This window comes from Felis catus, chromosome E2, assembly GCF_018350175.1.
Source record: "Felis catus isolate Fca126 chromosome E2, F.catus_Fca126_mat1.0, whole genome shotgun sequence".
Taxonomy (NCBI): Eukaryota; Metazoa; Chordata; class Mammalia; order Carnivora; family Felidae; genus Felis; species Felis catus.
In genome coordinates this window covers 5,817,290-5,829,390 of record NC_058382.1, presented here as the reverse complement: position 1 = coordinate 5,829,390, position 12,101 = coordinate 5,817,290, and the positions used below count along the sequence as shown (strand labels likewise).

The window sequence follows — 12,101 nt, the reverse complement described above, 5'->3', positions numbered from 1 at the left end:
TGGGGCTCCAACTCAGAAAACTGTGGGATCACGACCTGAGCCAAAACTGAAGAGTCTGACACTTAACCGACAGAGCCACCCAGGCACCCTGATCTGTTTTTCTTTCTTAGTTTATCTTCTAAAACACCCAGTTCAAGTGTGATTAGAAATGGTAACACAGACAACCAGGTCTCATTTGTCATCTCAGAGGGAAAGCTTCCAATATTTCACTATTAACATGCCTTGTGTTGGGAATGTTTTAAAACCCTTTATCTAATTAAGAAACTTTCCTTCAAATCCTAGTTTTCCAAGATTTTTTCACACGAGTAAGTGTTGAATTTTATCAAAGATGTTTTTCTGCCTCTATTCTGATGATCATATAGTCTTCTTTCCTGTTAATGTAATGGATTACATTATTGCCTTTGAAATGTTAAACCATTCTTTTATTCCTAAAATAAATCCAACTTGTTTGTGAAAAAAGAAAGAAGTCTGAGTTGAGTGAGCAGAACTGGATGTAAGTAAATTCTGAAATGGTGGCCTGGACAGGTTGAAGTAGAAAGGGCTTGTCCTAATTCCAGATTACCTTTCATACTCATAAACAAGAGAAGCTTCTCTTTTATGGGTTTAATCAAAGTCAAGCATTTAATTCCTCTTTCCCAGAAAAACTGTATGACATTACAAATAGTTACTAGTCCTGGAAAACATGAAAAATGGTCACCTGTGGGGATGAGCTCTGAGCAATCATGAAAGGATGGGCAGTGTTAGAACAAAGTTCCACATCAATCCAGCCCACCCATCAACTTCTTTACAGAAAAGATAAAGGGGCCTTGAGGGGTATCATCTACTTATTTGGAGATATCAGCTCACTGCTCGGTAATTTAAAAACTGACTTAAGGGAAGAAGAGAACTGCTGAATATTAAATTAGCACACTAAAGTAGGTTTAAGGTAGTGTTAAAAGATTATCAACATCCTTAACGGATGTGTAATGAAATACTATAAAGTTATTTGCCAGACATCCAAGAATACTTCGAATATATGATAGAGTAGAAGCATGTAAAACTCATAATCTTAACGATAAAATTAAGAGGTAAAATAATCTGGAAATTAAAAAGCTATCCAATGGATTATGATATTAAAGATAAAGAGGATACATCAAATTTAGAAAAGAATGCCATGAGCCATAAAAAAAGGGGGAGAGAAACAGTACTGTTAATGATGGCCACTATAAAAAGCACCATGTGATTACAGAAAGTCTTCCCCCATTGACTGACCGAGCTACACCTCTGCCCTCTAGATGAGTAGGGTTGCAAATGGCATTATCTTCTGATGCAATACTTAGAAAGGGCAAATGCCTCAAACACCAGGTGTCACAACTCGCAATCTCTCCTGCATAACTGGAACAATTCACCACATTTTAGAGTAATGAGGTCATAGGGCCACAAATCAGTACGTCACAACGTAACCTCCCATACCCAATCAATTCAGTACTCACCAGAGTTTGGGTCCTGTGCTTTGGCCCAGACCACTACGTGTTTTGTTCTCTGTATAAGTCTCTCTGTGTCCTGGTTTTTCTTCTGTCCTTTGGTCCATTTCCGTTTCCCTCCCTCGCTATTCCTCCTCCAACCGTGTGACCCCACTCTGCTGCAGCCTCTGTTTCAATCCCCGCCGTTCTTTCTCCCCACACCTTCTGATGACCCTCTAACTCCGCAGATTTCTGCGTCTTTCCCCGCCGTGTGTGTCCCCTCTTTGCCCTCCCTGTGGCGGGGCGAACGGCCTGCATCCCCCTCACTAGTGACGACTGGGCCCGACACAGTTGGGGGATGGGGTCGGGGGGAGACTCGGGAATCACAGAGAGGTTCTGAGCAGGAACGTAACCGGCAGGGATATCGGGGTCTGCAAAACCACGGGCAGAAAGGCTGGGCCCGAATCCGCCTCGGAGCGATTTACGCCGGAAACGACGGCAGACCCCCGGAACCCGCCCCGAGCAAAAGGACTCGGAACGTCTTACAGCCACGCCGCAAGAGGGGAGAGGCAGGAGACGGTTCAAGAACTTTACCTTACCAGCCGACCCCGAAACCTGGGGTGGAGGCGGGCACTAAAGAGCGCGACCGCTGGTGTGAACCAGAAAAATGGAGACTCACTCACCCGAGAGCGCACGTTGCCCTGCTGGATCAGCTTCCGGGGCTGCAGAAAATCGCGCAGGCGCATTCGTGGCGAGGCGGTGCCAAGGCAGGTAAAGGACGTGTTGGTTGGGGGCGGGGCCTGGGCGCGCAGGGTTCTACCCCGTTTGCCAATCGCCTGGTAACGTCGGCCAGTCTGTTTGTCCTTCCTGTCTGGCGTTTTCTGGTTCTGCTTTTGGATCCCTTCCAGACCCGCTGGTGTCCTTTGGAGCCAGGCTGGGTACAACCTCAGGGAACGGTAGGCCGCTTGTGTTGGGAGCGGCGGTATTTGACAAGCTGAGCCCGGTGCCCGGGGAAACGTCTGTAGCGAGCAGTGGAGACGCACGTCCAGCGGCAGGCGGAGCAGTGCGGGAACCTGGGGTCGGGGGTCCTCATGGGACGATTGAGACCCGGACATGACAGCTCCTTTAATGAAGCAAAAGCCGGGGTGGTCAGTGTCGGTGATGGACGCTAAATGCAAAAACTCTTCTCTGGGGAATGTGCAGTTTGGTATTAGCTCCCATCAAAGCTTTTCCCTGAATTGTCACTTCTAATTAGCTGGACTGTGTTCCCTGACCTTCCCCTCTGGGCCCCGGACGGTGGGGGATGAAGGCTGGCATGTTCCTTTAAAGGAACAAACATTTCTGCCTCTATGGGAGTTCATTAATTTAATCTCTGTTTTTAAATTTGATATTCGAATCCACACCTCTCGAGAGGAAGTATAAATCCAAACGCCTTTGAGACCTACCAGATGGCACATGTATTTGCTTAAGCCCTTATTGCTAAATATCATTGCAATTGCATTTTTAATAATCTTTCTTCTCAGTTATTTGGAAGGCTATTTTTTCCTTGAAAATTAGATTCTTAAAAGTGTATTTATCTTGAGAGAAAGCACAGGAGGGAGTGCAAGCGGGGAGAAGCAGAGAGCTAGATCTACAATCCTAAGGAGGCTCTGAGCAGAGCCCTCTGTCCCCGCCCCCCCCCCCCAACTCTGGGCTGGATATCACAAAACCTGAGATCCTGAGCCACAACCAAGAGTCTGAGGCTTAGCCAGCTGAGTCACCCAGGCACCCCGAATATTAGATATTTCAACTGATCTTTTCGTTTTCTGTTTCTGAATGCTTGGTGCCCACTGCAGATGATGAAGCTTCCTAAAGGTGTACTCTTTCAGAGATATTTAACTTTTCCTAGTACTGATGAAATACTGGTTTTGAAATATTTCCAGAGACACGTAATAAGGATGTCTGTTCTTTATGTGAATAATATAAGCAAATTGTAAAACTAGTTTTTCACATTTCCAGTAGCATCATATCCACTCTTAATAATTTTTAACAGGAAATATGCAAGTTAGTAGCTCCTCTTCTGTTTCCTGTGGAAATTCTGAAGGAGTTGATGGCTGGATTTGCTTTTCACATCCTATTATCTGACTGTCCCCTCCAGTGCTTAAATCTCTGCAAGGAGTGAATGAACACATGACTACACATTGTTCAACAGTTTACAATAATTTCTAGGTATCTTGTCATTTTAGAGGGTTGAGTATTCCTTCTGTAGCATGCAGAGACGACCCTGGACACAATAAGGTCAGGGCTCCAGAGAACAAAAGGGCTGATTATTAAAAAAAAAAAAAAATGGAGTGATTAGAGCACAGGGATTCAGCACCCACCAACTGAGGTTTTTAGAAAGAGCCAAATGACATGAAAAGGTGGAAGAGAGAGCCTAAAACGATACAAAGGCGTTTACCAAGACAAGGATGCCTTGGGTAGACCTCACCTCCAGAAAAAATCTGGATATGTTGTTCCTCTGAATGTGCTGGACCCACTGCTTATATCTTAAGAGCTTGAAAATTATGCAGTTCCTGGTTCAGATCATGAATTCCAATATCAACAGGAGGGAAGGTTAAAAGTAGGGCAAGTGGTGATTGTGAGATACTGTTATTCAGAATCCCCAAACTTCTTAAAAAACTTTTTTAAATTATTTTTTTAAGTTTATTTATTTTTGACAGACACAGGGTGTAAGCATGAGCTGGGGAGGGGCAGAGAGAGAGAGAGAGAGAGAATGACAGAATCTGAAGCTGTCAGCACAGAGCCTGACGCGGGGCTCGAACTCACGAACTGTGAGATCATGACCTAGGCTGAAGTCAGAGGCTTAACTGACTGAGCCACCCAGGCGCCCCTCCAGTCAAAGTTCTTTGTGATGTTTTCACTGTTCCTAGTCAGTCCCAGGAAGAGACAAAGTGGTATTTACCATCACACTTAGGATCAAGCAGCTGGTTGTTAGAGATGCATGCAGAGCTTTTAAGTTCTATCATCTTGGAGTTCCTGGGGCCAATCTTGATGTCCTGAAGACACTCAAGAAGCAGGTGATGCCAATGGATACATCACTGGCCACTGTGAACATACAAAACAAGTTTGCATATGGGGCACCAGGGTGGCTCCATGGTTTGAGCATCTGACTTCTCTTCTGGTCACGATCTCGCAGTTCGTGAGTTCCAGCCCCACGTCAGGCACTGTGCTGACAGCTCAGAGCCTGAACCCTGCTTTGGAATTTGTGTCTCCTCCTCTTTCTCTGCCCTTCCCCCATTCGCATCTCTCTCCAAAATGAATAAAAGCATTAAAAAAACAAGTTAGCATAAAAACTCAATGAGGACGTTTCACACACAAAGCTATCGCTGAATGACTTCTTTAAAGATGATGAGCCAGAGGTTGGCTACAGTCAGGTGCTTGAGAAGCAGGTCTTAGGAAGGAATTTAACCATTTTAATTATTATTTACCATATAGACTTCTCTTTGTTTGACCTTTGTCTCACTGTAGGATGTGAAGAATAAGACCATTTATTGTCATTTTGAAAGGAATTCCCATTCCCCAAATACCAAGTGTTTATGATGTTATCCCCACTTTAGTTTTTGCTGGTTATTAACTCTTCTTACGCACTTCGGCATACTTTTGACTTTTTACCTTCACTGATCTAATAGTCTGTTCAAAAATAAACATCTCAGAAGGATAACTGTAGTCATTTTGGGTTTTCCTTTTTTTTTCTTTTTTAGAGCTTTTTGTGGCTATTCTTACTATTCTCTGAGATTTTTGCAGCAACATTGCTAGTTTGAAAAACTGATGGTATCTCTTATCAGGATCAAATTAAGTTAATAAATTAGCTAAAGGAGAATTGACCTTTTTATAATATTGAGTTTTTCTACCCAGGAACGTGCTGTAATTTACATTCATTTCTACCTTCATATATTTCAGGAATGTTTTTTTTCCCTATAGGCTTTACAAATTTTTGTTACATTCATTCCTGGTTAGATTATTTCATTTTATGATTTTAAAGTTATTTGTTTGTTTGTTTTAGAGAAAGAGTGAGGGAGAAGGGCAGAGGGAGGGAGAGAGAGAATCCCATCAGGCTCCAGGCTCAGCACAGAACAAGGCACAAGGCTAAATCCCTTGACCCTGGGATCACAACCTGAGCTGAAATCAAGAGTTGGACGCTTAACCAACTGAGCACCACATGTGCCCCTATTTCATTTTATGTTACAATTTTGTAACTGCATGACCCTCCTACTATAAGTCATAAACGACTGTTATACATAGGCTACTGTACAAACATATCCTATGTACAGGGGCACCTGGGTGACTCAGTTGGTGGAGCCTGCCACTCTTGACCTCAAGATCATGACCTGAGCCCCATGTTAGGTGTAGAGATTTCTAAAAATGAAATCTTAAAAATACTACCCTATTGGGGCACCTGGGTGGCTCAGTCGGGTGGGCGTCCAACTTTGGCTCAGTCGTGCTCTCGCGGTTGGTGAGTTCGAGGCCTATGTCGGGCTCTGTGCTGATAGCTTGGAGCCTATAGTCTGCTTTGGATTCTCTCTCCCTCTCTCTCTGCCGCTCCCCCTCTCACACTCTGTCTCTCAAAAATAAACATTTAAAAATAAAAAAAAATACCCTATGCAAAAAGATGTTATTGTTTTTGAATGTCAGTATCCTGTCTTGTTAGCTTATGGAATTATTTTTTGTCGTAGATTTTCTAACAGTTCCTTTGTGTTTCCAGACATAAACTTTTATCATCTGAAAAAAATACTTCTATGTCTTTGTTTCTAATTTCTATGCCATTTTACATTGCCCTGGCTAACCTCCAACACAATGAGAAAGGAATACAACAGGTGATCATGTACTTTTTTTAGTGTGGTTTTCTGGCCTTAGTGGAGTATCTCTAGCACTTCCCTATGAACAAGAAGAAGATTTTGTTTTGCTAAGTTGGGAAAGATCCGAAAGAAATTCCTAATTTCAAGTGTTTTGACTTAACATCCTTAGATGTTGTATTCTTCCAAATGTTTTTGTAACTATGAGTAAGATTTCTGATTTCTCTTCAAAAATATGAAGTATATTAATTTCCTAACAGTGACTCATTCATGAATCGGAGACACAAATTTCTTGGCTCATTATAATTCTTTATTCCTCTTCAGGGGTTTTGGCTGTTTATTGTCCATGGTACCATCTGTAGGGAGAGATGACATCTTTCTATAGTATTCTTTTTAGTACAAACTTTAGGATGTTTTAGTCTCAGAATGTCATTTGAAGTATAATGATAATTTGGAAATTTTACTTCCACTCTAATGCTCTTGAATTCAGTAAGCAGCATTAGCACATCTTCTATTTAAAAAATGGAAGAATCTGGTGGCTTATCTGATCGTGATGCTTTTTTTTTTTTTTTTTTTGTCAGGGACTGATAAATGAAAAAAAGACGACTTCCTCTTCTCTATGAATATTGGTCTGTTTGGACTCCCTATCTTACGTCAATTTTGGTAAAATGTATTTTCTGAGAAAATGTCCACTTTATATAGGCTTTCTAGTTATTTTTGAATCGCAGAGGTGGACAAATGATTTTTAATCTCATTTGTTCACCAAGCTCTTTATTTGCATTTATTGAAAATTTTAAAAACAGAAAATCCTTCTTGGGTCATTTGGAGGATTCTTTCTCTCTACCCATAAGTTAAATGGTGGTGGTCCTCGGGTCTGGGGAGTAACAAAGAATTAGACTGGGGTCAGAGAAATCCTCAGGGAAGCACAGAATCCAATGAGGCTCATGTGCTTCTCGTCTGGTCTTTCAGGGCTCATCCCTTGACATTTCCTCCTGCCATGTGACACCCTGTCTGCTTCCAGGAATAATGGAAGAATCTCTCTAAAACACTCCAACGGTCCCTTTGGACCTGCTCACTACAAACTTCTAATAGATCCTGGTAATTAAAGAGTTTTTCAGAACCGTTCTCAGTTCCCCAAGTGTTGAACTGTCATTGCCACTAGAGCGGACATGATGATGGCAATTCTTTGGAGAGGTGAGGTCACAAAATCACTAACATCTATCTCAGGGTTTGGCTTCCTCCCTCCCACACCTGCTTTGCCTGCTACTTTACACCCAGCTTCCAGTCCTGGCAACAAGGAGTCTGTGAGTATCTTCTAGCTTAGTGTGAGACCACAGTCTCTCAGGTTGGGAGATGCAGCAGGAATCTGGGTAGGTGAGCATGTCTGGGAAAAGAATCTTCCGGCACAGGCTGAGCTTGTGAGAAAGACTGCTCAATCAGTGCATGAGTGCTGCTAACGAAATTTAATAAAATCCCCATTAACGGGGTTCTTGGTGTTTGATCCAAGTGCCATCAGAGTCTGAATTTAAGATACGTCAAGATGGTAATTTCAGGGAGCACCGGGGTGGCTCAGTCGTTTAAGCATCCACTCTCGACCTCAACTCAGGTCTTTATCTCAGGGATGTGAGTTCTAACTCCGTACTGGGCATGGACAGTCTATTTAGAAAAAAAATTATACTTTCAGAATTAAGCAGCTATTCAATACCATGAGGAAGAGTCAGAGAGACATTTTTTGAAGCAATATTGTGAGCACCGTAAAGGCATGTGCATTTGATAAGGTGTATGATGGAACTAACTGAAAAACCTGATTCACAGCAGAAACAGTGTGTCTAATGGGAACTGCTGAAATTTATTCTTTTGTAATTTGAGTGTGATGTGCTTAATGGAGACAGTAAATGTGTCTCTACTGAAAACTTCTGTACAATATTGATCTGTGAGACAATCTTCTTTCCTGAAATTAGGAAAGGTCCTTTAAGATAAGGTTATTAACTATAGAGCGATTCAAGGGGGGAAAATGAAGGACTTTAATTTATATTTTAATTTTAAAATAATAAATTAATTTAAAAATATAATCACATCAAGAAAAAAAGACAATTTTAAGCTACATTTCTTCTGGTTTAAAATGATTTCAACAGTATTCCCAGCTCACTACTCACCTCTCTTGCTTTTCAACTCATTAAATGCCCAAGACTCTAAGTCTACAAATCCATTTTGCAGGTTTGTATTGTATTTGAATAGCTTTTCTAAATCAAATATCAATTCGAGTTTCAATTTGTGTATTCTAAAATAACAAATATACAGTGATGTGATCTTTAAGTATGATTAATTTATTTTCTGCCCTAATAAGCTTTATCACTATGTGATGTTTCATGTCCCATACGTTAGCACACAGTGCAGTTCCGCACAATAATTTCTGTTATGGATGCCATTGTCCTTTTGGTCCAGGCAAAAAATGAAATGACTTCTGCTGTCATCCTAACAGTTGTCTACATTAAATAAATCAGACTGGCTCATATAAAATTATTCAGTGCATGTAAAATTTATTAAAGCTTTCAATCTTCATTCCTTAGTTATATTAGTTATAAAGAATACTTAAAACTGGGAAATGACCAAACCAGGTTTAGAAAGTAAAATAAATTTAAAATATGAGGTGTGTGTGTGTGTGTGTGTGTGTGTGTGTGTGTGTGTGTGTGTACGTACCCATGACGAGGTTCCTGGCAGAGTATAGAGCAGTAGAAAGCATTTGTGTCATGGCAACTAGGCCACCAAGGTTCAAATCCTGATTCTACTGCTATTTACATGAGTCACTTAACTTCCTGCAGTTAAATTCTCCTCATCTATAGAATGAGGGTAATGTTAATTCCTAACTCATAGAGTTGTGAATATTATATAAGTTACAATAGGGAAAGCATTAATAACAGACTCATACATTGTAAGTGCTATAAAAAGACACACATGTACCTTGGGAAATCTCTTAACAAAAGACAATATAGTTTAGATGTTCATTCTCAGGGGAAATGAAATGTAAGTGCAGATTTTGTTTTCCAGGAAAATGTAGGCCGATACTCATGTTTTCATGCAGAACTCGCTGCCTGTGATTTTGAATATTGAATTCTAGACAATGACAGAATGGCCTCGGTGGGTGTGAATATAGCAATGATCTTCCTATCCTGGGAGTCATTGGAATTCTGGGCAATTTCTGACTCTTCTATCATTAGACGTCCTTTTGCTTCAAGGGATGCAAGCCGAGATCCATGAATTTGATTCTTAGGAACCTGTCTGTGTAGCCAACTCCTTGGTCATTCTTTCCAGAGGAATCCCAGAGACCATGATAGCTTTAGGACTGAAACATTTCTCTAATTATTATGGATGCTATGTTCTTTTGTATGTTCACAGAGTGACCAGAGGTATGTCCATTTGTTCCACCTGCCCCTTGAGGGTCTTCCAAGCTATCCCAATCAACCCTGGGAACTCTAGGTGGATAGAGCTTAAAGTAAAAACTCCGAAATACATCGGCCCCTCCAGTATCCTGTGTGGGGTGTTCTGCATGTTCATAAACTTGTTTTTTCCTATTTATATGGCTGTTAAATGCAACAACAAAACTACTACCAAAAAAAGTGGTTTGGGACATTGTTCTGCTTCACAGTGTAGTGACAAGATCACAGGCTCATTATATGCAGCAATGACATCTTTCTTTGACATTTTGTGTTTGGGATTCATGACCTTGGCCACCAGCTCCATGGTTTTTCTCCCTCACAGGTACAAGCAGACGGTCCAATGCATCCATAGGAACACTCTCTCTCCCAGACCCATCTGTGAGACCATGAAACCAGAGCCACCAAAAGCACCCTTATTTTGGTGACCACCATTGTATCATTTTATGCCGTTTTGTCCATCATTCAAGTTTACTTGGATCTCCTTGATAATTCTAGTTGGTAGCTGGTGAATGTCACTGGACTAATCACTACATATTTTTCAACTATTAGCCGTTTTGTTCTCATGAATCATGACCCAAGCATATTCAGGCTGTACCATGTCTGCTGTGGAAGAAATCTAGAATTCCCTCATCCCATCAGGGAAATATGAATTGTCTTCCACCTACCTGTTCAGTCATAGATGCACTGAGACCTCAAAGAATGTTAAGAACAATGAGCCAATTTCATTGCATAGACAGGGGTAAATGAGACACACTGACACTAACCTAATATGAAATGGTAAAGAGCATGGTACATGAAATCATCTGTAATTAATATCGATGTACTTCTATAGTTGTATTATTATTGGTCACAGAAGGATAGATTCCATAAAACAGTCCTGAAATACTGTGAACATACTGGAATTATCTTTCAATGTGTAACTTTAAAATTGAGATATTAAACTTTCCCAAGATGTACTTGAGAATGCAATTGTAAAGCCTGATTTGTCATGCAAATGGCCTTTGCGTGGGTGAAGGTAGCGGGAGAAGGGGGGCAGGTTTTATTTATTGCTGGCTTTGGAGGCTATGCTATGAATATTATGTCTCATATCTAAGAGAAATTGGGGATGTTTGAAAATGCGGTAACGCATAAGGAGCAAGAGGAGTGCATGAAAATATTTTCTGGTCAACATCTGAAGAGTAAACTGCAGGGGACAAAGAGGAACAAGGGGGAAGTGTCAGCTGAATTTTACAAAAGGAGCAGGTGGGAAGGAGCCAGTGAACAGATTGGTATGTGGGAAAAGACTAAATGGACTTTTGAGATGTTTAGAAGGTAGATTGTACTGTGTTAAATCTTGATGGCAGTTGGATGTGTTGGCGATAAAGAGATTTCAAGACGGATTTGTGCTTTTCCAACTTGAGGATACAAGAGGTTATGGAGGACCCTTTCATCAAGCTTGGTGCCAGAGAGAACTAGCAATTTGAAGCGGGAGTGATAGGAAAAAATTATGTTAGAAGATGGACTGGTAGGAGAATTTCAGTCGCTGCCCGAAGACTCCCCTTCTGGGTTCTTTTTCCTACCCTGCTTGCCGCGCACCAAATTACTACTAATGCAGAAGTAATAGACTATAAATTTTTCCCCATCCTTATGCTCGGGGCTCAGATCTCTGGGGAGTGATCTCCTCTGAGCCCGCCAGTGTGAAATAAACCTCCTGCCTTCCAATTTCTTCAAGTGCCGCTTGATTCTTCACTGGGTGATCCAGACCAAGTTCCGTGACAGGAGTATAGGAACGTATTTTAACATGGGGTAGTACTGCTTTTGAAATCACCCCTAAGGCAACATGGACACCATTGAAAGGAAAACAAAAGATATAACTGAAACATAGAACGACTTTTGCGGGGCCCTGGCTGGCTCAGTCAGTAGAGCATGTGTCTCTTAATCTCTGGATAGTGATTTTGAGTCCCATATTGGGTATCAAGACTGCTTAAAAATAGAACATTTTAAAAAAGAAATACTTTAGGGGCACCTGGGTGGCTCAGTTGCTTGGACTTCTGACTTCATGTTGGGTCATTAACTCGCGGTTTGTTGAGTTCCCCCACAGAACTTCAAAATGGGGGACTGGACACCTTTGAAAGACCAACTACATGATTGGATGGAAACACTCAGCACCCCAGCCTCTGGGGAGAGGAACGAGTCTGCCTGGAGATTGAGTTCAGTCATATGGCCAATGACTTAAGTGAAGCCCTGATTAAACTCCTGGAGAAGCTCCTGGGAGCTTCGTGGTGGGGGACAAAAGCTACTGTATGGGCAGTCCTCCCAAACCTTACCCTATGGATGACTTCATCTGGCTCTTTACTGCTATCCTTTACAATAAAATGTGAAATGACAAAACTAAAACAATTTAGTAACGA

The 12,101-nt window shown here is 41.5% G+C and overlaps 1 protein-coding gene and 2 pseudogenes across 1 annotated transcript in view; 1 reads left to right on the top strand and 2 right to left on the bottom strand.

The window, feature by feature from the left end:
* The window catches only part of LOC105261231 (zinc finger protein 677-like), a 20,532-nt gene extending 17,958 nt beyond the window's left edge, over positions 1 to 2,574 (bottom strand). Inside the window, exon 1 of the mRNA XM_045046221.1 lies at positions 2,126 to 2,574. The gene's annotated coding sequence lies outside the window, so the exon portion shown is untranslated. The remainder of the gene's footprint in view (positions 1 to 2,125) is intronic.
* LOC101089973 lies at positions 2,556 to 12,101 on the top strand (annotated as a pseudogene).
* FELCATV1R-PS3 (vomeronasal 1 receptor felCatV1R-ps3 pseudogene) lies at positions 3,648 to 4,008 on the bottom strand (annotated as a pseudogene).